We start from the raw sequence: 26963 nt of genomic DNA, 5'->3' as shown, positions 1-26963 counted from the left end.
TTGAACACACAAGAAGAAAAGCTTAGGTTCAAACAGGCTTGGATTCTTTCTGTAAGTCTGCCACTCACATCACATCTATACTCTAAGCTGTTATTTGTTTGTCTGTAAATGGGTATAATAGTTGCTTCTACCTCTTAGGAGGGCTGCCCAGTGGTTGTGGTGGTAAAGAACCCGCCTGCCAATACAGGTGGCATAAGGGATACAGGTTCGATCCCTGGGTCTGGAAAGACCCCCTAGAGAGGGAAATGACTACCCACTCCAGTACTCTTGCTCATGAAATCCCATGGACAGAGGAGCTTGGTAGTCTACAGTCCATGGGGTCACAAAGAGTCGGACATGACTGAGCGACTGTACACACACACACATACACACACACCCCTCGTAGGACTGTTGTGAAGATTGAAGCATGCATACAAAGCACTTAGAACCGCAGCTGACTAAAAACTGAATAAATGTTAGCTTGTAATACGATTGTGATTATAGCTGATGGAATGAGGATTCTGTGTAATAAAAACAGCACCTTGTCTGCGTGTAATGGTACACAGCAGGTGCCCACCGCCCACTTGTTATTGTTAGTAACATCATTGTTTTTAGGGCTGCAGTTATCGCTAATGAGTCATGATATTTTGATTCTATTCCCCATTCAATGCTGTGGCCATAGAAAAGTCATTTCTTTGAGCCTTGCTTTCTCCTTACGTGAGATGGAATAGTTGGACTAAATTAATGGTTCCCAAACATAGATAAATCTGCTCTAAGTCAGAACACAGCTTTATCTGTTCATGTTCAGGAATGATTAATGCAAAGAGTTGGACACAAATGAGCGACGGGGCACACAGAGCACACAAGTCAGAACGTAGTTTTCTCGGGGACACGTTGGAACTGGCTCCATAAAACTGCTAACTCTTCTCTGTTGCTGTTGTTGTTCAGTCACTAAGTTGTGTTCGATTCCGTGACCCCATGGCCTATCTCTCTGAGTTTGCTCAAACTCATGTCCATTGAGTTAGTGATGGTATCTAACTATCTCATGCTCTGCCACCCTCTTCCTCCTTTTGCCTTCAACCTTTCCCAGCATCAAGGTCTTTTCCAATGAATTGGCTCTTCACATCAGGTGGCCAAAGTATTCTTTACTCTGAGATAAAGTTCCTTTATATATGTAACTAATTTATTTCATGAACTGATAGTGGTAGATAGTAAGTAGCCTTTTTAAAAATTGGTATTTGTCAAGATACTGTGTTGAAGACCATATGAATATCTACTTCCTTTATTTTAAAAAAAATGTATTTTAATTCTACTGTTGTTGTTCAGTCACTAAGTCATGTCTGACTCTGTGACCCCATGGATTGCAGTATGCCTGGCTTCCCAGTCCTTCATTGTCTCTCGGAGTTTGCTTAAACTCATGTCCATTGAGTCGATGTTGCCATCCAGCCATCTCATCCTCTGTCGTCCCCTTCTCCTCTTGCCCTCTATCTTTCCCGGTATCAGGGTCTTTTCCAATGAGTCAGCTCTTTGCATCAGGTGGCCAAAATATTGGAGCTTCAGCTTCAGCATTAGTCCTTCCAATGAATTCTACTACTCTTTGAAATAGAGAATTTGGGGAAGTATCCCTGCCATGATGATTGCTAAGGTACTTCCCAACACTATTAACTTAGAGCAGAGCTGGGAGAACCTTGCTGACAGTCAAGTTCAGAAAGAGATGATGGGCTCTGTCAGGCCCATGGTGAGAGCCTCAGATGGAAACAAAAGAAGAATAAAGCTCTTAAAAGGTTACCGGAAGTACTTCTTTCTTTCAGTCAATGTTTATAGATCACTTACTATCGCCCAGGCACCATGCCAAGCCCTGGATATGAAATGGTCAGTGTAATAGGTTGAATCGTGGCCCTGAAGAATATGGCCATGCCTGGAACTGAGAAAGTTTGTACCAAAAGTCGGGAGGTGCTACAATAAATACCTAAAATGCAGAAGGTGTGTCGCATCTGGATACAGGACAGAGGCTGTAGAAAAAGCCTACAGTGCCATGAATGCATGGTTAGGGGTGATTCTCCTGAGACCTCAGAAGAGGAGAGCTATGGAGAAAGCCCCAGTCTTCATAGGGAATACCCATATAATACTGACAGAAAGCTGGTAAAAGTAGGAATGGTCAGGACATCCCAGTGATGTCTCAGATGGCAATGAGGAACATGATACTGGAAACCGAAGAAAAGCTAATCCTTCACATAAAGTGGCAGAGAGCTTGACTGGACTGTGTTCATGTTCCAGTGTTTTGTTGATGATTCTACTGTGAGTGGGTAAAATTGGCTATTTGGCTGAAGAAATTTCTAAGCTAAGTGGCTTTTCTTGAATCGTTAGATAAAAATGAAAGAAGAGAGAAATGATTTGAAAGTACAATTGTTCATCAAAAGGGAAACAGAAATGGAAAACTTGGAAAATTCTCAGCCTATCCATATTGAAAGAAATCATAAAATATGTTCAAGAGAGAACAAAGGTGTGACTAAATAGCATTTGACTGTATCTGCACACAGGCCGGGGCCCCAGCGGAGGGGCTGCAGCTGCTCAGTGCCACTTTACATAGCCGCTGGGCTCCTTCTTGCCTCCTAGAACCACAGTCCTTGGCCGGTGTGGGCCCTGTGCAGTGCTGCTGTGGTGGCCAGCCCTCCAAAGACAAAGACACTAAGCCCTGGAGGGATCCGTGCGGTGCCTTCCCTGCAGGCGAACAGGGTACAATAGCTGTGGAGCTGGGATGGCTGTAGAGAACCGTCTCTGTGAACAAGACCTAGCAGAGCTATGGAACAAGACTGTCCTCGTACCCCAACCCAGGAGATCCCGGATGGGCTGTGCCCGGCAGAGCCCTTGGACATGCCTCTCAAAGCCATGGAAGGCAGAACCTCTACCTCAGTGCACCTTAAGGTTCTAGGCTTAGTAGGGACCTGTTACCCCTTTCTTCATTCCCGTCTCTCCCTTTTCACCTGGGCATATTTACGCTACGCCTGTCCTACCACTGGATTTGGGAAGTACATAGCCTGTTTGGTATCACAGGTTCACGGCTGGAGAGCAGTTTGCCTCTAAATGAATGAGTCTCATCCATGTCTGATGGAAGTGATACTTTACTTGAGACTTTGGATTTAGTTGGGTTGATGCTAGAATGAGTTCAGACTTTGGAGGCTGTTGGGAGGGAATGAATATGTCCTGCATGTGAAAAGGATATGAACATGGCGGGGGCCAAGGGTGAAATGCTAATGGTCTGAATGTCTGCCCTCAAATTCTTATGGCAGAATCCTAACCCCCTAAAGATGATATTAGGAAGTGGGGCTTTGAGAGATGCTTACATCATGAAGATGAAGCTCTCATGCATGGGATTATTGTTTTCCTAAAAGACCCTACAGAGCTCCCTTGCTCCTTCTAACATGAGGACACAGCAAGAAGGTAAGAGTGATGAATCAGGAAGAGGCCTCGTCAAAAGGCAACGATGCTAGTGCCTTGATTTTGGACTTCCCAGCCTCTAGAACTGTGAAAGATGAATTTCTAAGGCTTATAAACTACCCAGTTTGTGGCATTCTGTTACAGTAACCCCAATGGACTAAGACATGGAGCCAGAAGCATTTGTTTATTCTTTCAACAAATGTTTATGGATCACTTACTACAGGCCAGGTGCCATGCAAGGCCCTAGGTGTAAAAATGATCACTGTACTGAGGTGACATTCCCCCCAAAAATACATGTCTGTGTCTTAATTCCTGAAGCCTATGAACATTATCTCATATGACAACAGACTAAATGAGTTAAAGAAAATGGTAATTTAAGTAATTAAGTTAAGGATGTCGAGATGAGACCATCCTGGATTATCCAGGTGGCGGGGACGGGGCAATGGCTAAATCCAGGGACAAGCGTCTTCATGAGAGACAGAAGAGGAGACAGACTCATGAAGAGGAGAGGGCAGTGTGGCCCCGGAACTGGAGGTGAGAGTAACACAGCCACCTCTCAAGGAGCAACTGGAGCCAAAAGAAGCTAGAGTCAGCAAGGACCTGATTCTCCCCTCCTGGGACTTTTGGAGGGGGCCCAGCTCTGCCCACACCTTGATCTCCAATGTCTGGCCTCCGGAACTATGGGAGAGTAAATTTCTGTTGTTTTAATCTCCCAGTTTGTGGCAATTGGCCACAGGAAATTTCACATAGTCAATAACATGGACATAGTATCTTGCCTTTATGGTACTTAGAGAGAGAAAGAGAATTAAAGAAGCATTACAATAAAGAGGGGCCACAGTGATGAGCCATAGAATAGAAGAACATGGGTGCTCTGGGACTGCTGGTATACCAGGAACCAGCAACTTGGATGAAGGATCTGGAAGCTTCTGCACTGCTGGCTGAGCAGCAGCAGAGAATAGTCCCTCTCTTGATGCCCCTGCTCTGGCCTCTCTGCAGTTAGAGCCCAGCAGGGACATGCTCTATATTCCTGAATCCCGGTTCCGGTGGGGCTGCCTGACCTCTCTGCATTCTGAATCTGCCAGTCAGGACTAATGAAGCAGACCCCTGCAAGATATACCAAACCCTGGACATGCTGCTGAACACTTGCGAGATGGTCCCCACAGGACTCAGCAGCTGTGACTGCCTCTCTGAGGGCGAGTATGCCTTCTGCCAGTTCTAGCACTGGCTGATTGTGTGGCACTCTGCTGATTAGGACATCCCCTGGCATTTAGGCGACTCTCATAGAAATCCATACACTTTAAGAGCTAGTCCCAGCTTAAATCTCATCAATTCAAACTCAGAAGAAGCCACTGGTAGAAAGATAAATTCAGTGAACTTTGGTGGGGATACCTATGTAAGGACGAAGCAGGGGCCTCTTTGTGCTGGTTTTACATTTTCCAGTGCTGCAGTTTTTCTCATTTTAAAGCATTCTTCTTATGGATGTACGCAAACATTGACAAAGTAGACAGGAAGCCTGGGGAATATGTATACGTGTAAATATCAAGTCAGACATTTTTTAAGGATGTCATTTATTCTAAAGCATGTTAGAATTACTTTAAAACCATTAGTGTCTGGATTCTCTAAATGTAGAGACACGTTTTAAAAACACACTTTTCCTATCAGAGTTTAATAATGGTAAAGGCAGATCCTTTTTTCAACAATAAAGAAGAAAAAATACTGTTTTTGACCTGACAAACCATAACATCTGCCTGTAAGCTTTTCATCAAGACCCCAAACACCACATTTTGAGGTGTTCAGCTGCAGAGTTACCCTGATTAAAAATTTCAGGGAAAAGCTTGTGATGTTGACTTGAGTGCTATAGGTTCTATATTTAGGGCTAAGTCAAACTTTGAACAGACTTTATTGTTGGACTTTAGATTATTGCAGATTGTGACATGTTTCTTTTAAGTTCCCTTTGCTATCCTTGGAATCAGAGGTGAAGAATGATCTTCCTTCTTACTTGCACCCATCCTTGAATTGTGTGTCGGGCATCTGGGTACTGCAGTGCATCCCATAAAGCACTGTGGAAGACATAAAACAAGGATAAAACATCAAGTGTCCAGGGTCAAAGCTCTTAAGCAAATCAGGAAAAGCTGCCAGCCTTCAAGAGCTAATGTCTCCTTACAAAAGAACAATTTAAAATAAGAAAGACAATCATGGTAACTCCATTTGCATTTTACTTCCATCAGTTTGCACAGAATCCCATCATCTCCAGCAGCTTCCCTTCCCACATGTGTCAGAGAAAGTCAGCAGCTGTCCTGGACCAATATCTTGCCCTGTGAAGAATTACTAGGAACTACTTTTACCAGCTTTAAAAGATTTGCTCTTTGCATGCTCTCAGAAATTACAGTCTGAAGGCAATTGATTCTAATTATGGATGGGAAAATGGATTTGGAGGGAAGAGAACTCTTGCTGGCCTGATATTTCTGCAGATTGTGGAAACTGGCTTTATTTGAAGTTTCAGACACTTTCCTGAAATGACGTAGCCTCTCATTTCCTGCCCCGCTCTCTTTTCTTGTGAGAGGAATGTGAAGAAAAAAATTTCTCAGAAAACTCTCTGCCATCAATTTTAAGTTGAGATATAGGAAGGATTTTGATTCATGGTACCAAGAATGGGGAAAGGGGGAAAGCCATAGAGAGTGGACAGGAAATGAACAGAGAGAAAAGGAAAGAAAAACACTGCCCAGACACTGTGTATTCTCAGCCTCTGTCCCAAAGACATATTTGCTCATTCATTTGAACATGTACCTAGAATTAATGTTAGTTCCTGCAGAAAAAATGAAGGATCCCTGGATGGTTTCAGTCATTTATTTCACCCTCCCATAGTTTGACTTATAGGATAAATAGAAAATAACTTTCAGACCAAGCAACGTGTTAGAGGTGACAATTCTGTGATGTCTGTAAATCTAAGCTTTCTACTCACTACTCTGAGAAACACCACTCTTGTTAGCAAGGAACCTTGAGATGATAACTAAAGGGCACTTCTATTGATGTGTTAGTATGTTGAAGCATTTGAAAATATGTGACGTGCATTATGATCATGGGAATAAAGATAAATGATAATTAACTTAATACAAGTTTTATAGTCCCATATAAAAGAATACCTGAGGGTTAAGTGATTCACCTGTGGGAAACGCTTAGAACAGGCTCTGGTACCTATGAGTGTTCCATAATACTGGCTCTTTCTATGATTGCCTAGGCTATCTCTTTTGGTTAAAAATGCTCTTTTGCTTTAGAAAGTGAAAATGAAAGTCGCTCAGTCATGTCCATCTGTTTGTGACCCCATGGACTATACAGTTCATGGAATTCTCCAGGCCAGAATACTGGAGTGGGTAGCCTTTCTGTTCCCTAGGAGATCTTCCCAACCCAGGGATCGAACCCTCTCGCATTGCAGGTGGATTCTTTACTAGCTGAGCCACAAGGGAAGCCCTTGCTTTAGAAACTACATGTTTATAAGTACTAGAAGAAATTGGAAAATCAAATTGAACTTAAAAGGAATTTGAATGGTCAAATGGTTCTGGGAGACAAAAGCAAGTTTTGTCTTCCCCATACTAGAAATGAAAGCTTGCATGTGCTCTAATTTTATTTCTAATCCATATTCAGAAAAATGAATATTAATGTATAGGTATGATAAGAAGGATATAGGATTTGGTTTTGATTGAAATAGCTGTTCTGGGTATAATCCTCAGTAACATCATCTCTGTAATGGGCATAAGTGTCCTTGTGGTTGGGGGCAAGATAGCCCCCAACCAAATGTGAAAACTTGATATGGTTTTATAAAGTATTCAGTTTTAATCTGTTATGATATAAGCATGTTGTCCTCTGAGGGATAAGAAAAAAACTTACTGAGTCATCTTGGAATGTAGCGAGGAAGACCTTGATGTAACATTCTGACTCTCTCTAGAATCCTTAATAAAAGTCTTTCATCCATTGGTTTACATTTCCCTGAGATAAGGGTCTTCCATTCATAGCTTTTCTCCTCTCTCTCTTCCTACACCAAAGACCCTGGGAATGTAAACCTACACGAGCAAGAATTCCTGCCCTGCTGGGTGCTAGAGAATCTGGTCCCATACTGAACATCCTGTTCTGGGAATGCGCAAAGAGACATTGGAGGATGACGGAGGAAGTAACTGACACTGCCTGGAGCAGTCCAGGAAGGCACGGGGAGGAGGTTCCTCTGGAGCTGGACCACCAGGAATGAGGCAATTTCTCCCAGCTTTGAGGATGACTGAAGGGGAAGAACATTGCTGGCTAAAGGCATAATGAGTATCACATAAATTGGAGACCTACATGCACTTGTTTGCTAGCAATATTGTTAGACAAAAAAAGTTTTGTTTAGGTGAAGAGCCATGTGTCATAATTAACTAGAAACTTCTAATACTGATGATAACATGTATCACTTATTATATACCAGATTCTGTCCTGTTTAAACCTTCAGCAGTCTTGAGGATGCCACAATTTTTATACCCATTTGACAGATGAGAAAACTGAAGCCAAGAGATGTTAAGACACTCACCAAAGATTACACATTTAGTTAGGAGAAGATTGGGAGTTTGATCCAAGACAGTCTGGCTCTGGATTCTAGGCTGGTATCCACAGCACTCTTACTGCCTCTATAGCAACAATCTGGAAGTTGAAATATCAAGACGTTATTTCCGACTCTTTAAAACACTATTTACACTACAAACTAGTCGAGGTGATTTTCTAAAAACAGGCCTTCGCAGTTTTGCAGTCATTGCCAAAGCATGCAAAATGTGAGTTTGGGGGATTTACTAAGAATTCGAAAATTGCTTTTAGATCCTTTTGTAGAATTCCCTGGTAATGGGAGAGGTGACTCTGGTTCATTACTGTCAGTGTTTGACGTTGCACGTGCGTGCTCAGTCATGTCTCACTCTTTGTGACCCCGTGGACTGTAGCCCACTAGGTTCCTCTGTCCACGGAATTTTCCAGTCAAGAATACTGCAGTGGGTTGCCATTTCTTACTCCAGGGGACCTTCCTGACCCATTAATTGAACCTGCAACTCCTGTGTCTTGCACTGGCAGGCAGATTTTTACAACTGAGTCATGTATCTATCCATTATAGAGAATATACTGAACTAACTCCTTCCGCATGACCTCAGTGAAACATTTAATCAGTCAGTCAATGGTCCATGTCACAAAAGGCCAGAATGGTTGTTAAATTCATTAACATTAAATTGTTAATGTTAAAAATTCACGTTCATGAAATCAGAGGGAAGTTTATTTTGAAAATCAGAGGGTAATGTTTTCCTCCATTTCAAATGTCCCATCATTCTCTCCGGTGAGAGCTTTCTGGCTCTCTTCTCCACTGAGAGCTAAAGCTTCTTCTGGTTTGGCTGGTGTGACATTCAAGTTGCCACGTTAAAAAAATTATAATTCGATGACTTCCTGGCTCTGGCCCTATGCTTGCTACAGCCCAGGGGGTGGCTCTCACTGCTCTGAGCAGTATTGGCCAGCTGCCGCCTTTCTGCAGGTGCCCAGGTCTGTGCCCTGAAATCGAAGCATCTGCACATTCTCTGGGGAGTCACTTCTCTGCCTTTCTTTCTTATCCCCTCTCTTCCCTCTCACACATCCCGCCTCACACGCTAAGCTCTGCCTTTGAACTGAAGAATGGCCTTGATTACAAATACCTGCTCAGACAGGCCCAGCCTCCCCCAAAGAAAACCCACCACCATGCCTTGGCGACGTCTTACGTGGCACTCTGAGCTGTTTGTGGCGGGGACACTCAGAGTCTGCTGCAGCTCTTGTCTCTTGATTAGGCCCTGGAGCCAAGGCTTCCAGGAGGAGCCATGCTCATCAGCTGTCAGTCAGGAGGCAGCCTGTCCCTCCCAGGCGCTGCCCCTGCCACAGGAGGGTGACCGGACTGTAAAAATGAAATAGACTTCAGTGGGATGCCAGAAATTCATTTTCTCCTTCAGATGCTTTCATCTCACTCATTTCACTGTGTTTACAGGCCCACAGGTTTCCTGAGGGCAGCCATGATTTAGATTTACAGTTCCCCAGGCAGTCTGATTCTGAGGAAAAGTTATAACACCTGTAATGTATTACTGTCTCCTAGAGGAGCAAAGCATGTCAGGGGCTGTGGAGGTTGGCTACCCCAATAACTGCAGGCTCTCTCTGCACTGCAGCACCAACAAAGGCAGGCTGGGCTGCACGCCTCAGCCTCTCTCCTTATCTGTCTGCATGTAGGCACGCAACACACTCGGGCTCTTAGAGATTGGGTGATGGCGATGCTGATGGGGAGGTGGGGTGGTGGTGACTTCAATGTTTCATTAAAAGAGGCTCTGCATGGCCACTCCCCAGACAGTCCACAGGACCAAGTTCCGATATTAGGCCCCCAAATGACTGGGTTTGCAGGGGAAGGAACCATAAGGCAGTCAGGCTGGGATGGGGGACGTGATTGCTGTTAGCAAAAGCAGAAGCTCCCTACAAAATCTTGTCTCTCTTGTTGATTCCTTTTGCTTAAAATCTGGTGCATCTTTGCTAAGGAAAGTAGAACTGGCATTAGGCTAGTCCTGAGGGGGGCTGTCAAATGGGGCACAGGACAGGTGAGCAGGGGGACTCCCTTGAGGATGCAGATGTTGCCTCTCAGCTGGGGACCCACTTAGGGGGCAAAGCCATGAGGGAGTCACTTTTTGAAGTGGATGGCAGTGACGGGCATTGTTCAGCCTGCCTCTAGTACCAGCTCTCAGATGTGGAGATCAACAGGTTCATTGTCTTTCCCCACAAGCCCTTTCCTTCTTCTCAAGGATCCCTTATGAGTCCAGCTCACCATTTCTCATGTAACAGTGTCTGTCTGGCTTCCCTAAGGGTGGAAGATACATAGAGATGCTCATTCGCTTGTGTTCCTCAAGTGTGGGAGGGGCCTCTTCCTCTCAACAGTGAGAGCTGTTCTGGGCAGTGAGTATGAGGACTAGGTGGCTAACAGTGTGTTTGAATCACCATCCTTATGACTATAAAGTTAAATGTGGTTATTAATAATGAAAAATTACATACCATTAGGAGTACTCTTGCCTGGAAAATCCCATGGACAGAGGAGCCTGGTAGGCTGCAGTCCATGGGGTCGCTAAGAGTCGGACATGACTGAGCGATTTCACTTTCATGCATTGGAGAAGGAAATGGCAACCCACTCCAGTGTTCTTGCCTGGAGAATCCCAGGGACGGGGGAGCCTGGTGGGCTGCCGTCTATGGGGTTGCACAGAGTGGGACACGACTGAAGCGACTTAGCAGCAGCAGGAGACTGTTACCCAGAACCCAAAGATCATCTAAAATCTTGAAAGAACACAATAGGCTCTATTATTAGTGTTTTTCTTGTATCTGCCAACAGGTTCTAATGTTTAGGGGGTAGCCACAGTTGTAAGTTTGGTACGTTATTTTTAATTGTTACTAAGCCACTTGAAGATGGAAAAAGTTTGGTCATTTTGGGTCCTCGAATGCCTGAAGACTAGGACCTCCTTTCATTTTAACTCCACCCCCCACCCCCCGTCCCACCCCTCTCCTCACCCCTGCTGATTTAACTTCACCATGTGAATAAGAAGTCAACTTACTGTTGTTATTTTGTTGTTACTGTTGTTTTGAGCACTGAGATTTCATTTCTGCACTTCTCTTTTTTTTTCCTCAACCCCTCTTCCACTGAAATCTTGATGGAGAGTCTGAAATCTTGTATCTGAGGGTTTCTACCAGCCTTCCTCTTAATAAAGCATATTTAGAAATATGCTTTGAGTGATTGTCAAAGCATAGTGCTAGACCAGCAGCATTGACATCACTTGGGGACTGGTTATGCAAATTCTCAGGTCCACCCCAGCCATGTTAAAGTGAATTCTAGAAGTGGGGCTCAACAAACTGTGTTAAAGAGCTCTCAGGTGATTCCCGTGCAGGCTCAAGCTTAAGAATCCCTGATAATGGTAAGGCCTTCTCCCAAATAAACAGGCAAAGTCTGGTTTAAAGTGGCCATGGGTAAATTCTGTGTGTGAAACACTCATTTATCCTTTTCTTTCAAATTCTGGGGCCTTTAGGCTGTTCCCAAGTAGATAGCCTGTTCCTCACACTCTCCTGGACTGGGTCTAAGCCATGCCAGACGAGGGACAGACGTTCTTGGAAAGTGGGGCCACTCTTCTCTTTCTGTTCATGGGCCTCTTGCCTGTCTTAAAAAATATTTGGCTTCCCTAGTGGCTCAGTTCGGAGAAGGCAATGGCACCCCACTCCAGTACTCTTGCCTGGAAAATCCCATGGATGGAGGAGCCTGGTAGGCTGTAGTCCATGGGGTCGCTAGGAGTCAGACACGACTGAGCGACTTCACTTTCACTTTTCACTTTCATGCATTGGAGAAGGAAATGGCAAGACACTCCAGTGTTCTTGCCTGGAGAATCCCAGGGACAGGGGAGCCTGGTGGGCTGCCGTCTTTGGGGTCACACAGAGTCGGACATGACTGAAGCGACTTAGCAGCAGCTTAGCAGCCGATTTATTGTTAGCCATGATCTAGCATACGGAAAGAAAAAAAGTCAAGCTTTCTTGAAGTTGTAACATTTCAGTCAGGGTTATTAGATGTATTTAAAATATGGAGCCATTGGGAAGGACTGACCAAAAGCTTGGGGATCTCAAAGGAAATTTTTCTATTTCTTTTTTTTTTAATTAGAGGATAATTACTTTACAGTATTGTGATGGTGTTTTTGCCATACATCAACATGAATCAGCGTTAGGCATACCTATGTCCCCTCCCTTGTGAACCTCCCTCCACTTCCCTCGTCTCCCCACTCCTTTAGATTGTCACAGAGCACTGGCTTTGGGTTCCCTGTGTCATATATCAAACTCCCACTGGCTGTCTGTTTTACATATGATAATGTATATGTTTCAGTGCTGTTCTTTCAATCCAAGGGAAATTTGATCTAAAGGATAGGCCAAAGATTCAATGTCTACGTGAGCAACAGAGAGGGTCTAGCGCTCTGGTGGACTCAGCAAACTCTGTTTCCTTTGCCTTCTGGAAACATATTTCCCGGCTCCTCTTGCAGTTAAGTAGAGCCATGTGATTATCTTCTGGCCAAATGCCAGATCTGGTCCCATGTCCTGTGCATGCTGTCTTTCCCCTTCCACTGGATGGTGTGCAGGAGAAAGAGGGCCTAGAGCATGTGGATTCACAGGACGCAAGGAGCCTGGTTCCTGAATGACGGAACAGAGCAGAGACCTCACTGCACCCTTTTCCCCGTCTGGCCCCCAACACATACTTGTGTTCCATCCCATGCTGGACTCTGACATGGGTAAGAAAGAAAGTCTTATCATGTCAAATTGCTGAGATTTTGGGGTTTATGTTTTATATGATGAAATCAGTGATTTTTCACATGGTTGAAAACAGTTTAGGAACTTCATCTCTTGATAAAAGTCAAATACTTACGCCTCCATCCCTTGTGGCTAATGAATTTTTTTCTTTCTCTATCACCAATACTCACCTTTATCGAGCAAGTTCACCTTGCCAAAGAAGACCGGTAAGATCATCAATTTGGATAAATACCCCCAGAAGGACATGCCAATTTACATAATAGTAATACAAAGAAAGTGTTCAAGAGAAGAAAGTAAGATTTTATTAGGCAAGCTTTTCTTCCATTCAGTGCAGTTTAGAACATTAATAATCTTAAGGAGAACATCTCTTCTTTTTTTATATACTAGAAAAAATTAATATAATTAAATGGCTTAAAAGATATTAGAGCATAATAATAATAGCTTACATTTGTAGTAGGCTTAATATGGGCCAGTCATTTTGCTAAGCACTTTACATGAATTATTTCCTTAAAAGATAAAGAAATTGAGTCCTGGGAAGTCAGGTAATTTGCTCAAGTTTACATAGCTAGGAAGCAGCAAATCCAGGAATCCAGTAACCCAAGACAGCCTGGCTCCAAAGTCCATGCTCTTAAATACCATACTCTCCCTAATAAAAGATCAAGAAATGTCAAGTCATCTTTAAGATGAATGGTGCATTCTGATCATCTTTAATGAACAAACAGATCCATATTTCTAGACCAAAAAATCCACTTTAATTTTCTTTTTGTAACAAAGGCCTTTGAGATGGCAGGTGCATTATGGCCACTCTGATTGGGACTTCTGACTAATACGCTGTCTGATCTGTTCTGAGTCCTCACTGTTGATTCTCCTTCCCCATGGACATGTTGCTTGGGATTTATGTGATTCTTCTGCACTTTGTTATAGTGCGGCCAGATCCACCTTACCTGACCCTGTTCTCCAAGAGTACCCAGGCCTGCTTCCTGGATGAGAGCAAACCAAAGGTGAAAAAGGCATCCGGAGAGTGAATCTGGCCAAGTTCCTTAAAGATTCAGCTTTGATTTTCGTTCTTCTGCAAAACATTACTGCCATGATAGCACTCTAGCTTGGCTTGGGATAGCTACAGCAGAATTTCTTGCTGTTCCTATATTAAGAATGTGTTCTCAGAAACAGCTGGTGTGTTACAAATGCAACTGAGTGCCTTAGGAAGTGAAATGATTGGAATCCCACTCCTAAGCATGCAGGCTGTCGATATTTGAGGGTTGGTAAATGACATGGCAGGAAGGATGCCACAGGGACCAGAGACGTTAGAGCTTGAGAGAACCAAGCTCCATGTGTCTCATGGCTTTGTCAACATGACTTTTACCTAACCATGACCATGGAGTACTGTTGTAGGAAGTTTATATTTGTACATCAGTTCTCAAGTAAGATGTTGGCTGAGGACAGTGCTTCATGACAGTCTTCATGGACAAGCATGGGTGGCATATGGGTAGCTGTGAGCAGTTTTTCTTCATTTCTTTGGAGATAAAATGGCCAAATTAGAGGAGGAAGATTTTTTATTTAATCAGATATTAGGAAAATGCCCCAATATTAAAGGATATATTAGCCGTAAAAGATTCACAGTCTCTTAAGAATAATCACAATGAACGTTAGTAGAATGATGTGTGGTTTGCAATTCAACTTTACATGTATTGTCCCAGTTGGTCTTTCAGAAAAGATAAGTGGGAGGGACAAATGTCACTGTTTTCATCCCCATTTTAAAGATGGAGAAACTGAGATCAAAGAGGTTAAGTGACTTGCCCAGCCTATCTACCTAAGAAGTGATGCTGCATTCATTACCTTTCTGACCTCCTTCCTTGACTATCAACTTTTAGCTTACAGGACAGTGTATCCCACAATTTTAATTTACTATCTTGATCATTCTTTTTCAGTTTTATTTCTTGAACTTTTTTCTGTCTTCCTTGAAGTACTGACATTCCAGATTTTCATTTACCTTTTCCTTTTTCTCCCTTTTTTGATAAACTCTCATTAGGAAAACTCATCCATCCCCATTGGAACGAAATCAGTGATGGATTTATTCAACATTCACTTCAACCTCCTAATATTTTATCTTCCTATACAGTAAAAGCGGGACAGTTAAAAAAATGAATTGTATTTCCCAGACTCCCTTGCAGCTAGATCTCAGGGTACAAAATAAGTTCTGCTGATTAGATAATATGTAAGATATTTTAACATCTTTAATGAGATATGATTCACATACCATACAATTCAGCCATTTAAAGTATATAATTTGATGACTTTTAATACATTCAAAGAGTAGTATAACCACCATGATAATCAAGAAAATATGTACTTTCAAAAGGCAAAAGTGAGACCAAAGCCATCTATTTGCTGCTTTTGATGATTATTGCTGGTGAGCACAATCATGGAGGCTTTGGGCTCTTCTGAAGCAGTTTTGTAGTATCCAGTCACTGACTTCCTATATGTCAAGAGGCACTTGCAGCAGTGGAGTAGTGGCTTCCTGATTGCTTGATTGAGCTACCTAATTATGATGGTGATTGTAGCTTTCCTCACACATTAATTCTGCAAACATCTTCTGGGCGTTATTCCTGAAAATCCAATTTCAAACCTGCTCCTCCAGCCTTTCCAACAATTTCATGAATGCTTAATTCCCTGTATTAATTCCTTGCTGAGAAAGTAGTGAGAGTAATTTGTCTCTTCCAAATAGACCACTTTGAGCTCAGTTTTTGTATTTTTAACTTTCAATTTCTCTACTTCGAGGGTACCTCCTAGTCAACCTTCCCCAAACTGAACTGATTATGCTCACTCACAAGTCTGAGCATCCTGAGTCTCTCACTTCATCGAACGTCTCTACCAACAGCTCAGTTAACAGGTCAGTAATCTTGGAGTCATCCTTAACCACCTTTCCTTCCAACTTCCCTCTTGACCCAAAAACCAAATCCTAAATCTGAAGGTTTGCTATCATCTCTGGTTAGACATTCTTTCTCTCTTGCTTGGGTTGTTACAAAGAGTGACAGCCCTTACTCCTAACTGGACCCCTTCATATTCTCAGATCAGCCTACATGTAGACCAGATGATTTACCGAAAGCACCATTCTCATCATTGTCATGCTCTTTCTTAAAACCCTTCAGTAACTCCTCTTGCCTAAAAGTAAAATGTAGGATTGAAGTTCCTCACCACAGTGTTCAAAGCCCTTCATGATGGGTCTCTGTCTAGCATTCTAGACTCATTTTCTGCTTTTTCTTTTCTCACTTTTTATGCTTCAGTCATATTAGACTATACACTATGGCTTTTCACACTCTTATTTATTTTTGAGTAGGCAGTTTCTCAATTGTAATTTTACTGTTGATTTTTTAATTTAAATTTTCTTTTTGTCCTTCAAAAACCCTACTTAAGTGTCATCTCTTTGACTGTGAAGCCTTTATTGCCCAAGTTCCCTAAATGCCCTGTACACACCTCAGTGTAATCAGTCACAGCCTTCTCTCATCCTCCCTTCTACTTGATGTATCCTATATGGCCTGTGTCTCACGTGTTGTGCTTATCCCCTAGTCTGGTACTGTGTCTCACTATCTCTGTGCACCTAGCACAGAGTGTGACACACAGCAGATACTCCAAATGATTTAAGAGCATAACTGAACTGCAACCCATTACCAAATCTAATCATCTTTCTACTAAAGGTTTAGAATAAAAGGTGGCTAAATCAAATATTAATATAAGTAGGGTTGAAGATACCATGGTATAATAAAGAAACCACTCTTCTGTATACATTCCCCTTTGTAGATAAATACCCAAAACATTGTAAGTGGTTATTTGAACAGATATTGTACACCAGTGTTCATAACAATACCATCCACAGTAGCCAAAATGTGGAAGCAACCCAAATGCCCATAGATGAACAGATAAACAAAAATGCAGTATTTTCACATAAATGCAACATTATTCAGCCTTAAAAAGGAAGAAAATTCTGATACATGCTACAGCATAGATGAATCTTGAAGACAATTGCTAAATAAGCCAGATACAAACAGATATATATTGTATGATTTCACTTATATCAGATATCTCTACCTTATATAGCAGTCAAATTCATAGAGAAAGTAAACTTCTGATTTCCAGAGGCTAGAGGGATAGGGGAATGGGAAGTTATATTTTAACTTCAATTTGGGATGAAAAAAAATGCAGATGCGTGGTGATTGTTTCACTACAATGTAAATATACTTAATGCCACTGAACTGAGCACTTAATATGGATAAAATGGTAAATCTTGTGTTATATATATTTTACCACAATAAAGAAAGCATTCTTCTGTTCAGGATACATGAATTCTATTCTCAGATCTTCCATCAAACAGCAATGTAAAACTGAACGTGATACTCTACTCTCCTAGGGTTCAGTTTCCTTACCTATCTAAAGGGAATAAAGGCTTGACAGTCTCTTCTAGCTTTAAAATGATCTTGCTACCTATTAGAAGATCTAAGCCTATTAATATTTGGTGAAGGGTCCATGTCAGTGACCACACTGCAGGAGATTCACTACACCTCAACCTTGGAGAACTTCCACAGTTCTTCTCCTGGGGGCTCTTGGGGGACAGCTGAGCTTCCGCAGGATGCTCCTAGTGATGACTGACTGCAATATGATACTTCCTCTGTGTCCACGACGTATCACCAAGGGAACAGAATGTCTCTTCAGGATTCAATTAACCGTTAATTCATTTAGCATTTATTAAGTATTTGCCATATGTCAGAGTCTACTAAGTATCAGGACTACAGGTAATCTGTAAGACGTGTGGTTCTGAGTACTCACAGTACTGTGGGAGACACCAACTTCTTAACAAATACTGAAAATGATTTTGCATTTGAAAAATCAAAACATATATTTACAAAGAACTGTGGGATTCCTATGAGGAATAAAACATCACAGAGAAGGTTAATTCTGTATTAATCTTGAATGAGGAGTTCATGAAAAAGGAGCTGAGTGAAAGAACTCCTGATTGTCCTCTTGCATCACCCACTGTGTTCATGCTGCCCCAACATGGCAGCTGGGCTATGAGAACAACTCAGGAAAGGTGGCCATATGCATGGCAGGATGGCTTCTATAAATAGCATTTTTTCTTAAACCTGATATCTTCTGATATATTCTCATAGATACACCCTCTCTTAATAGCCTTTAAAGACTCCCTTAGGCAAAAATAAAATATTACTCACAATTGCTATTCTCTTAATAGCTTTACCAGTGTTTGCTGTTCCAATGTCAACAGTCATTATATAGCTTGGCTTTCAATGTGGGATTAAACCTTCTTTTATTCTTTTAATCATCAGAAAAGCAATTGGGTAGTTAGTATGCTCTTTGGAATTCCATCGCAAAAGAATGAAGTTCTGCCAGATTCTGTCTTGGAAGAAGAAAACAGACGCAAAAGGTGAAAAGAAAGGAAAAAAAAAAAGCTCCTGAAAGGGAGGTGCTGACAGGTTACACCAGTCACAGAACAGACATGCAGCACCCAAGGGTCACCGACTTGGAAGACGTGCCAAAGTTAGCCAGCCGGTCCCAGCATGCAGAGGCTGGAAGGGAACTAATTAATTAAAGAATATCAAACATGTTGTCAGAATGCAGACAGCAGAAGATAAAATGGACTTCACATAGTTTAACCAGTAGGAGAGGAGTAAGATCATACTAAACTCATAAAAAATTTCTTCAAAAAAAATAAGTTTAACACATTTGATTCTATCATGATTAGAAGAAAAATTGCTCTTTCAAATTCTGACCAAAGAGAGGAACCAAAGTCTTCCTAAAAAAAAAAAGAACTAAATATTAACATTTATTGAGCACCTACTATGTGCAAAACACCAAGAGAAGCCTTCTGGGCAAATAAGTTAACGCTTGCATTTACATTGTATTCTATGTAGAGTTTTGCAGTGTTTCAGCCTGGATGCCATTTTGTTTATGTTGCCTCATTTAATTCTTGTGACAGCAAGTGGAAGGAGATGTTATTTTCACAGATGAAGAAGCAGGTAACAGACCTAGGTCTTAACTCTGATTTCCCAGTGCACTGACTGTGTTATGTTTTTTTTTTTTGTTTTAAATTAGAGTTGATTTACAGTGTAGTGTTACTTTCAGACATACAGCAAAGTGAATCTATTATACATATACATATATCCACTTTTTTAAGATTATTTTCCCATATAGACCATTACAGAGTATTGAGTAGAGTTACGTGTGCTCTCTAGGTCCTTAGTAGTAATCTATTTTTGAAAAAATTTGTTTTGGCTGAACTGGTCTTTGTTGCTGCGTGTGGGCTTTCTCTAGTTGCAACCAGCAGGGGCTATTGTCTAGTTGCGGTGCACGGGCTTCTCACTGCAGTGTCTTCTCTTGTTGCAGAGCATGGGCTCTAGGGTGTGCAGGTTAAGTAGTGGTGGTGCATGGGCTCAGTTGCATGTGGAATCTTCCTGGATCAGGGATCGAACTGGCATCCCCTGCATTGGCAGCAGATTCTTAACCAATGGACCACCAGGGAAGGCCTAGTTATCTATGTAGTGTAGCGTGTACCTGTGTTACCTTTGAAAGTTATACCTCACTGCACCTGAAGCCCCCTCTCTTCCCTCTATTCCACAGGGAAGCCAGGCAGTAGTCACTGCAATAAGAATGGCTTCAATGGGGGTGACTAAGGAAAGAGTCCATCTGCTTTGCTGGCCTAAGCAAAATGCTGACACGGACAGGGTTTGCCTCAAACATTTTTTCCTCTCTCTTAAAAAGTTTTTACTTCTCAAGGTATGAGACTTCAAATTCTCCTCTCCCTCCTTTCAAAAACCTGCTCTCGAGTCCTGCCTTCACATCAGGCTGTAAAATTCCCAAGAATCTTTTTTGGTGTCAACTCTTTCAAGAACATCTCTGTTTTAACAGGGAGCTAAGCATTGAACTAAGATTCCCTAAGCAGTCTTTGATCTGTCTGGAAACTTTAGAATCTTACCTGGGAGAGTTCTCCTGCCAGGCTGCTTTAAGGGCATGCTGTTAGCATGCGTCTCCATTTGTGGCTGGAGCTGGGATGCAGGCTCATAGATTCATGTCGTTGCTAGGGAAGAATGCTGTAATCCATTGCCACCATAGGCAGGTTTCTGCATCTGTCAGCAGATATTCCTCTTCTGAACCTTTACATTTTGATGCTGTCTTTGGGCCTAAACATAATGTTAAAAATTACTGCTCATGATGGAAAAAGATAACAAGAGAAAGAGTGGTTGTTTCCATGCCCACTTAAATGGGACCACCCTGCCCATCCATCACGTGCCTTGTGACTATGGTTTGGAAGGAGAGAAACCTTTACTGCGTAGGGCCCCCCTCCTTTCCTAATCAGCTCACACTCGGTCCTTTCTTTATGTTCACAACCTGCTGCCAACAGATCTTAGAATTGCAGAAATATAAATAAATAAATAAAATGGTTGTCCCTTACAAGAATATCAGATACCTCTGCTTTTAGTAAAGAAAGGAAAATACAGCTTCCGGACATTGTTAAAGAGGGCAAAGGAGTTGGTAGCTCATGGTATCTACTTATGGCCTGAATTCACACTAACTAGCAGTCAACTACTCCCTTAACCTTGAGGCTGTTCTTGCTTAGATTCTCAATAATAATTTCTCCCTTAACCAGGGGGTACCATTGCCACTTACTTAAATTATCCTCACAGGGATGATAAATGCCTGCTCTGGGGTTCCTATTTGCTGTATTCTTCTTCAGAAACTTGGAAATAGAAGTTTTCATCTTGTTTCAGACCACTCTGTTGAAAGTTTTGAAAGAGCTGGAAAAAGAAAGGGACAGAAATAATATCCATGGAGTGTGTATTATATAGCTGGTCTTTCGTGTAAATGCCTTTACTAAGATCAGATCAGATCAGATCAGTTGCTCAGTCGTGTCCAACTCTTTGCAACCCCATGAATCGCAGCACGCCAGACCTCCCTGTACATCACCAACTCCAGGAGTTCATCCATCGAGTCAGTGATGCCATCCAGCTATCTCATACTCTGTCATCCCCTTCTCCTCTTGCCCCCAATCCCTCCCAGCATCAGAGTCTTTTCCAATGAGTCAACTCTTCGCATGAGGTAGCCAAAGTACTGGAGTTTCAGCTTTAGCATCATTCCTTCCAAAGAAATCCCAGGGCTGATCTCCTTCAAAATGGACTGGTTGGATCTCCTTGCAGTCCCAGGGACTCTCAAGAGTCTTCTCCAACACCACAGTTCAAAAGCATCAATTCTTCAGCACTCAGCCTTCTTCACAGTCCAACTCTCACATCCATACATGACCACTGGAAAAACCATAGCCTTGACTAGACGAACCTTTGTTGGCAAAGTAATGTCTTTGCTTTTGAATATGCCATCTAGGTTGGTCAAAACTTTCCTTCCAAGGAGTAAGCATCTTTTAATTTCATGGCTGCAGTCACCATCTGTAGTGATTTTGGAGCCCCCAAAAATAAGGTCTGACACTGTTTCCACTGTTTCCCCATCTATTTCCCATGAAGTGATGGGACTGGATGCCATGATCTTCGTTTTCTGAATGTTGAGCTTGAAGCCAACTTTTTCACTCTCCACTTTCACTTTCATCAAGAGGCTTTTGAGTTCCTCTTCACTTTCTGCCATAAGGGTGGTGTCATCTGCATATCTGAGGTTATTGATATTCTCCTGGCAATCTTGATTCCAACTTGTGTTTCTTCCAGTCCAGCGTTTCTCATGATGTACTCTGCATAGAAGTTAAATAAACAGGGTGACAATATACAGCCTTGACGAACTCCTTTTCCTATTTGGAACCAGTCTGTTGTTCCATGTCCAGTTCTAACTGTTGCTTCCTGACCTGCATTCAGATTTCTCAAGAGGCAGATCAGGTGGTCTGGTATGCCCATCTCTTTCAGAATTTTCCACAGTTTAATGTGATCCACACAGTCAAAGGCTTTGGCATAGTCAATAAAACAGAAATGGATGCTTTTCTGGAACTCTCTTGCTTTTTCCATGATCCAGCGGATGTTGGCAATTTGATCTCTGGTTCCTCTGCCTTTTCTAAAACCAGCTTGAACATCAGGAAGTTCACGGTTCACATATTGCTGAATCCTGGCTTGGATAATTTTGAGCATTACTTTACTAGCGTGTGAGATGAGTGCAATTGTGCGGTAGTTTGAGCGTTCTTTGGCATTGCCTTTCTTTGGAATTGGAATGAAAACTGACCTTTTCCAGTCCTGTGGCCACTGCTGAATTTTCCAAATTTGCTGGCATATTGAGTGCAGCACTTTCACAGCATCATCTTTCAGGATTTGGAATAGCTCAACTGGAATTCCATCACCTCCACTAGCTTTGTTCATAGCGATGCTTTCTAAGGCCCACTTGACTTCACATTCCAGGATATCTGGCTCTAGGTCAATGATCACACCATCATGATCATCTGGGTTGTGAAGATCTTTTTTGTACAGTTCTTCTGTGTATTCTTGCCATCTCTTCTTAATATCTTCTGCTTCTGTTAGGTCCATACCATTTCTGTCCTTTATCGAGCCCAGTCTTTTTGATTGCCATTATACAGTTGGGTATACCAGTCCCATACATTGTACTGAACTTGCCTAAGGTCAAGTTGGGCTTGCATGAATTTGCAAGCCCAGTGACATGAGCCACTCTACCATCCCACCTCCCTGAACCATTATCCCTGACAATCACAGTCCCAGTTCTAGACTCTCTTTGTTATCTCTATAACATGAAGAAAGTGGAAGGTTCTTAAGTTCTACCACAATCACTTTGGGTGGCAGATTTATTGCTCTAACTCTGGAAACAATTGCTGATTCTCTCCCCAAGCTACAGTGCAGCTGAGGCCAGAGGGAACACTGAAGAAGGTGTGGATAAGCAACACAGAGTCACAATACTGGATGGACTTGATGATCATCTTGGTCTCTTCTTTCATTGATATCAGGAGCCCTGAGCCCCATAAAGAGACTTTGATGTGTATAAAGTCATACAAGGAATTAAGCTCAGTTTAGAATCCAAACCTCCCAAATCCAGTGCTTCAAATGCGTCCCTTTGATCACGCTGTGTTTCTTCACCCATACCACCTCTGAACCACAGGATGAGGGCTGGATGTTGCCTCTAGGGATTTGCTGAGAAAGAACCATTCCACACAGAGCACTGCTTCAAGATACCAAGCCATTCAGATAAAGACCCTAGATATTCACAAGCCATTCAACCCCCACGATAGGATATATCCTGTGCTGAGATCAGAGTTAGCAGTGCAGTTCCTAGCACATGACACCTTGCTTATTTTGATTTATCCGTTGTCTAAAAGATGATCCAGAAGTTGGGTGCTACTTCTAAATCACCAGGTTTTTCATTGTAAGTGACAACCTTTGCATTTTATTAGCATGGTCTACTTTTTAATAAGCCTTTACTGGCCCAATATATCATAACAACATCATTAAACCATTCCTCTCTACTGGTTATAAATTGCCTTGATGGTGTTGTAATGACGTTTCCCAGAGCACCTTTGACAGAATGAGTCTCAAGATCCAGGAATGTTATTGTCACAGCAGAATGACATCCCAGCCCAGCCTGGATCCCCTCCTCAAGGCAAAGGCTTGTGGTGCCTAGGAAAAGGAGAGAGGTGACTGTCCAGGGTGCCACGGATGTGTCTGTCATTGATAAGCTGTTACACTTTGGAAAAGCCGCTTAACCTCTTTGGGCCTCCTCTTTACCTGTAAAATAAAACCTTCCTTGTCTGTCTCATAGGGTTACTGTGAGGAACAAAGAAGATAATGTATATGAAAGCACTTTGAAGAACCAGTTGGATTCTCTAGAAACCAGACTCTGAGATAGATTTGAGCCTGCAGGGTATTTATCAGAGAGTGCCCTGAGATCATACCCCTGGAAGAGGGGAGGAGGAAGTAGTGTTGGACAGGGGAAGAAAACCAGTAGCTTATCAGGCCCTCTAACAGCCTCAGTCACACCCATGAAAAAACCTAGAGCTAATTTGGCCTTTCAGCAGGGTCTCATGTTGTCTGAAATAGCCAGGGTTTTTGTGTGTGTGTTCAGTCGTGTCTGACTTTGCTCCAGACTCCTCTGTCCATTGGATTTTCTAGGCAAGAATACTGGAGTAGGTTGCCATTTCCTTCTCTGTGCTTTATGCTGCTGCTGCTAAGTTGCTTCAGTCGTGTCCGACTCTGTGCGACCCCATAGATGGCAGCCACCAGGCTCCTCCATCCCTGGGATTCCCCAGGCAAGAACACTGGAGTGGGTTGCCATTTCCTTCTCCAATGCATGAAAATGAAGAGTGAAAGTGAAGTCGCTCAGTCGTGTGCAACTCTTAGCAACCCCATGGACTGCAGCCCACCAGGCTCCTCCATCCATGGGATTCTCCAGGCAAGAGTACTGGAGTGGGGTGCCATTGCCTTCTCTGTGCTTTATAGCCACCATCAGTTAGTCATTAAATGTCAATTGCCTCAAGAAGTAGTAAGACCCTGGGCTCGGTGACTCTCTGCAACTGAGATATGACAAGTGAAGGCTGTGCTGAGAGCATTCCTGGTAGCTAGGGTGAAAGTTCTTTCGTTTTTTTTTTTTTTTTTTAGTATTCTTTTCCATGATGGTTTAATCATAGGATACGGAATACAATTCTCTCTGCTATACAGTAGGACCTTGTTGTTTATCTATTCTGTATGTAATAGCTTACATCTGCTAACCCCAGCCTCCCATTCCATCCCTCCCCCAGCCTTCTTCCCCTTGGCAAACACCAGTCTGTTCTATATGTTCATGATTCTGTTTCTGTTTCATAAGTAGGTTAATCCGTGTTGTAATTTAGATTCCACAGATAAGTGATACCATGTGGCATTTGTCTTTCTCTTTCTGACTTCACTCAGTATAAGAATTTCTAGTTGCATTTATGTTGCTGCAAATGATATTCTTTTTTATGGCTGATTAATATTCCATTATATATATGTACAACAATCTTCTTTTTTTAAGTTTATTTATTTCTAATTGAAGGATAATTGCTTTACAATATTGTGTTGGTTTCTGCAATACATCAACATGAATCAACCATAGGTATATTTATGTTCTCTCTCTCTTGAACCTCCTACAACTATCTTCTTTATGCCTTCATCTGTCAATAGACATTTAGGTTGTTTCCATGTCTTGGCTATTGTGAATAATGCTGCTATAAACATGGGAGTGCTTGTATCCTTTCAAATTATAGTTTTGTCCAGAGTCCAAATGTATTCCCAGGAGTGGGGTTGCTGGATCGTCTTGTAGTCCTGTTTTTAGTTTTCTGAGGAAACTTCATACTGTTTTCCACAGTGACTGCTCCAACTTATGTTTCCACCAACACTGTAGAGATTTTCTTTTTCTCCACATCCTCTCCATCATTTGTTATTTGTAGACTTTTTAATGATAGTCATTCTGGCTGGTATGAGGTGGTACCTTGTTGTCGTTTCACTTTGCATTTCTCTAATCATTAGCGATGTTAAACATCTTTTCATGTGCCATCTGTGTCTCTTTTGGAGGGATGTCTGTTTCAGTCTTCTGCCTAATTTTTGACTGCATTTGTTGCTGTTGTTGAGTTCTATGAGCTGTTTGTATATTTTGAAGATTAAGCCTTCATCTGTTGCATCATTTGCAAATATTTTCTCCCATTCTGTAGGTTGTCCTTTTGTTTTCTTTATGGTTTCCTTTGCTGTGCAAAAGCTTGTAAGTTTGCCTATGTCCCATTTGTTTATTTTTATTTCTGTTGGCCTTGGGAGACTGACTTAATAAAGCATTGGTATGATTTATGTCAAATAATGTTTTGCCTATATGAAAATTCTTTCCTTAAAGACAGAATCTTGTTGGCACAACAGTTTCCACCCCAGATTCACTTCATATTCAGGAATTAAGATCTTCCAAGATTCCAGTGAGCATTTTTTTCCTGGGGAAAACTCAAATGGGGAATATAAATGGGATGAACTATAGTCCCTGCTGCTGCTGCTGGTCTCAGAACCATAACAGATATTTCCCCCCACCCTTCTCCTGTTATCCATCTGAGATTCCCCTCACCTCTGCAAGTACTTCTGCTTGTCTTGATTGCTGACCTGGTATGGTGATCCAGATGGGTTGAGCTTGATGGGTTTGGAAACCTGATCCTGGTACCCTTTTTAGGTCAGACTTGGTTTATTTGTCTTTTTACATTCATCATTAGGTAATGGCATTTCAAGAGACATTCAAATATGCACCTGGATGCCAAACATAGTCTTGCCTGCCTTCATTGTGCCAAAGTAGCTCTCTGATGAGGATCAGTTACCTCTGCAAAGATCGCATCTCTTCTTATCCACAGGTCTTTAGACGCAGGAATCTACAAAATAACAGATAAAGCTGTGTCTCTTGACTAAAAGGCTCCTTCTTGGGTGACCAGGACCACTAAACCCACAGAGATTAAAGTTGTGAGAATGGAAAGCATACATTTCCTAATTGGGCCACAGTGACTAGACCACTCCTGCTTCTGTACCTTGGTTCTCAGGTCCGCATGTTCTGATTATTGGAGACAGAGCCACTTAGGCAGATCTTTGGTTCAAGGTTTGTACTGTGCCCTAGAGGTTGGCACACCTTCCTTATAATATTGCTTCTGAGTTGGTAGTTTAGCCATGACTTCCACAAGCCATTCTAATACACTTTCTTGGCAGGTATGTCTGGATGGTCAGATATGTTCTATGACCAGTGGATCTCACAGACTATACTGTCTCAGTCTTTGCCTTATAGGGCCCCACAGTCTGATTCTAAGATAGAACTAGAATTCTATGGTGGTGAATCAGACACTCTGTAAGCTCTTGAGAGTGCTTTTGCTGAATTTCCATGGGAAAGAAAGGCATACTCATACCTGAAAAATATTTCTATTTTTGTCAGAATGAATATGCCATTTCATTCAAATGAAATGCCATTTTCTGGACTGAAAAGGTCTCATGCAGTCAACTTGCCAGCAAGTGGCCAATTGGTTTCCTGACTGAGTGATATCATATCAGGATCTCAGCACTGGTCTCCGTTTCTGATAGACTAGATATTTAGTGTCAACAGTTTCTAGGACACCGTTATTAAGTGGTAGTCTGTGCTTTTGGAACATGAGCAGTCTCTGTCCCTGTGATGGTGGCCATTGTTCAACTGCCCATCATGCTAAAACTAAAGTGGCCAGTAACAGAGCCTGACTGACATCAGCTGGCCAAGTCATTTTG

The 26963-nt window shown here is 42.2% G+C and overlaps 1 long non-coding RNA gene across 1 annotated transcript; it reads right to left on the bottom strand.

Moving 5' to 3' along the window:
• Nucleotides 1-17756: 17756 nt before the first annotated feature.
• On the bottom strand, nucleotides 17757-26651 carry LOC132345952 (uncharacterized). The gene is made up of 5 exons (XR_009495569.1): nucleotides 26246-26651; nucleotides 25798-26092; nucleotides 20422-20549; nucleotides 19730-19934; nucleotides 17757-18334 (listed from the first exon to the last, which is right to left on the bottom strand). It is a non-coding gene; the product is annotated as an uncharacterized lncRNA (long non-coding RNA).
• Between the last annotated feature and the right edge of the window lie 312 nt (nucleotides 26652-26963).

Source organism: Bos taurus, chromosome 8, assembly GCF_002263795.3.
Source record: "Bos taurus isolate L1 Dominette 01449 registration number 42190680 breed Hereford chromosome 8, ARS-UCD2.0, whole genome shotgun sequence".
NCBI lineage: Eukaryota > Metazoa > Chordata > Mammalia > Artiodactyla > Bovidae > Bos > Bos taurus.
The sequence above is the reverse complement of the archived record's forward strand: the minus strand, read 5'-3'. Positions and strand labels throughout refer to the sequence as shown.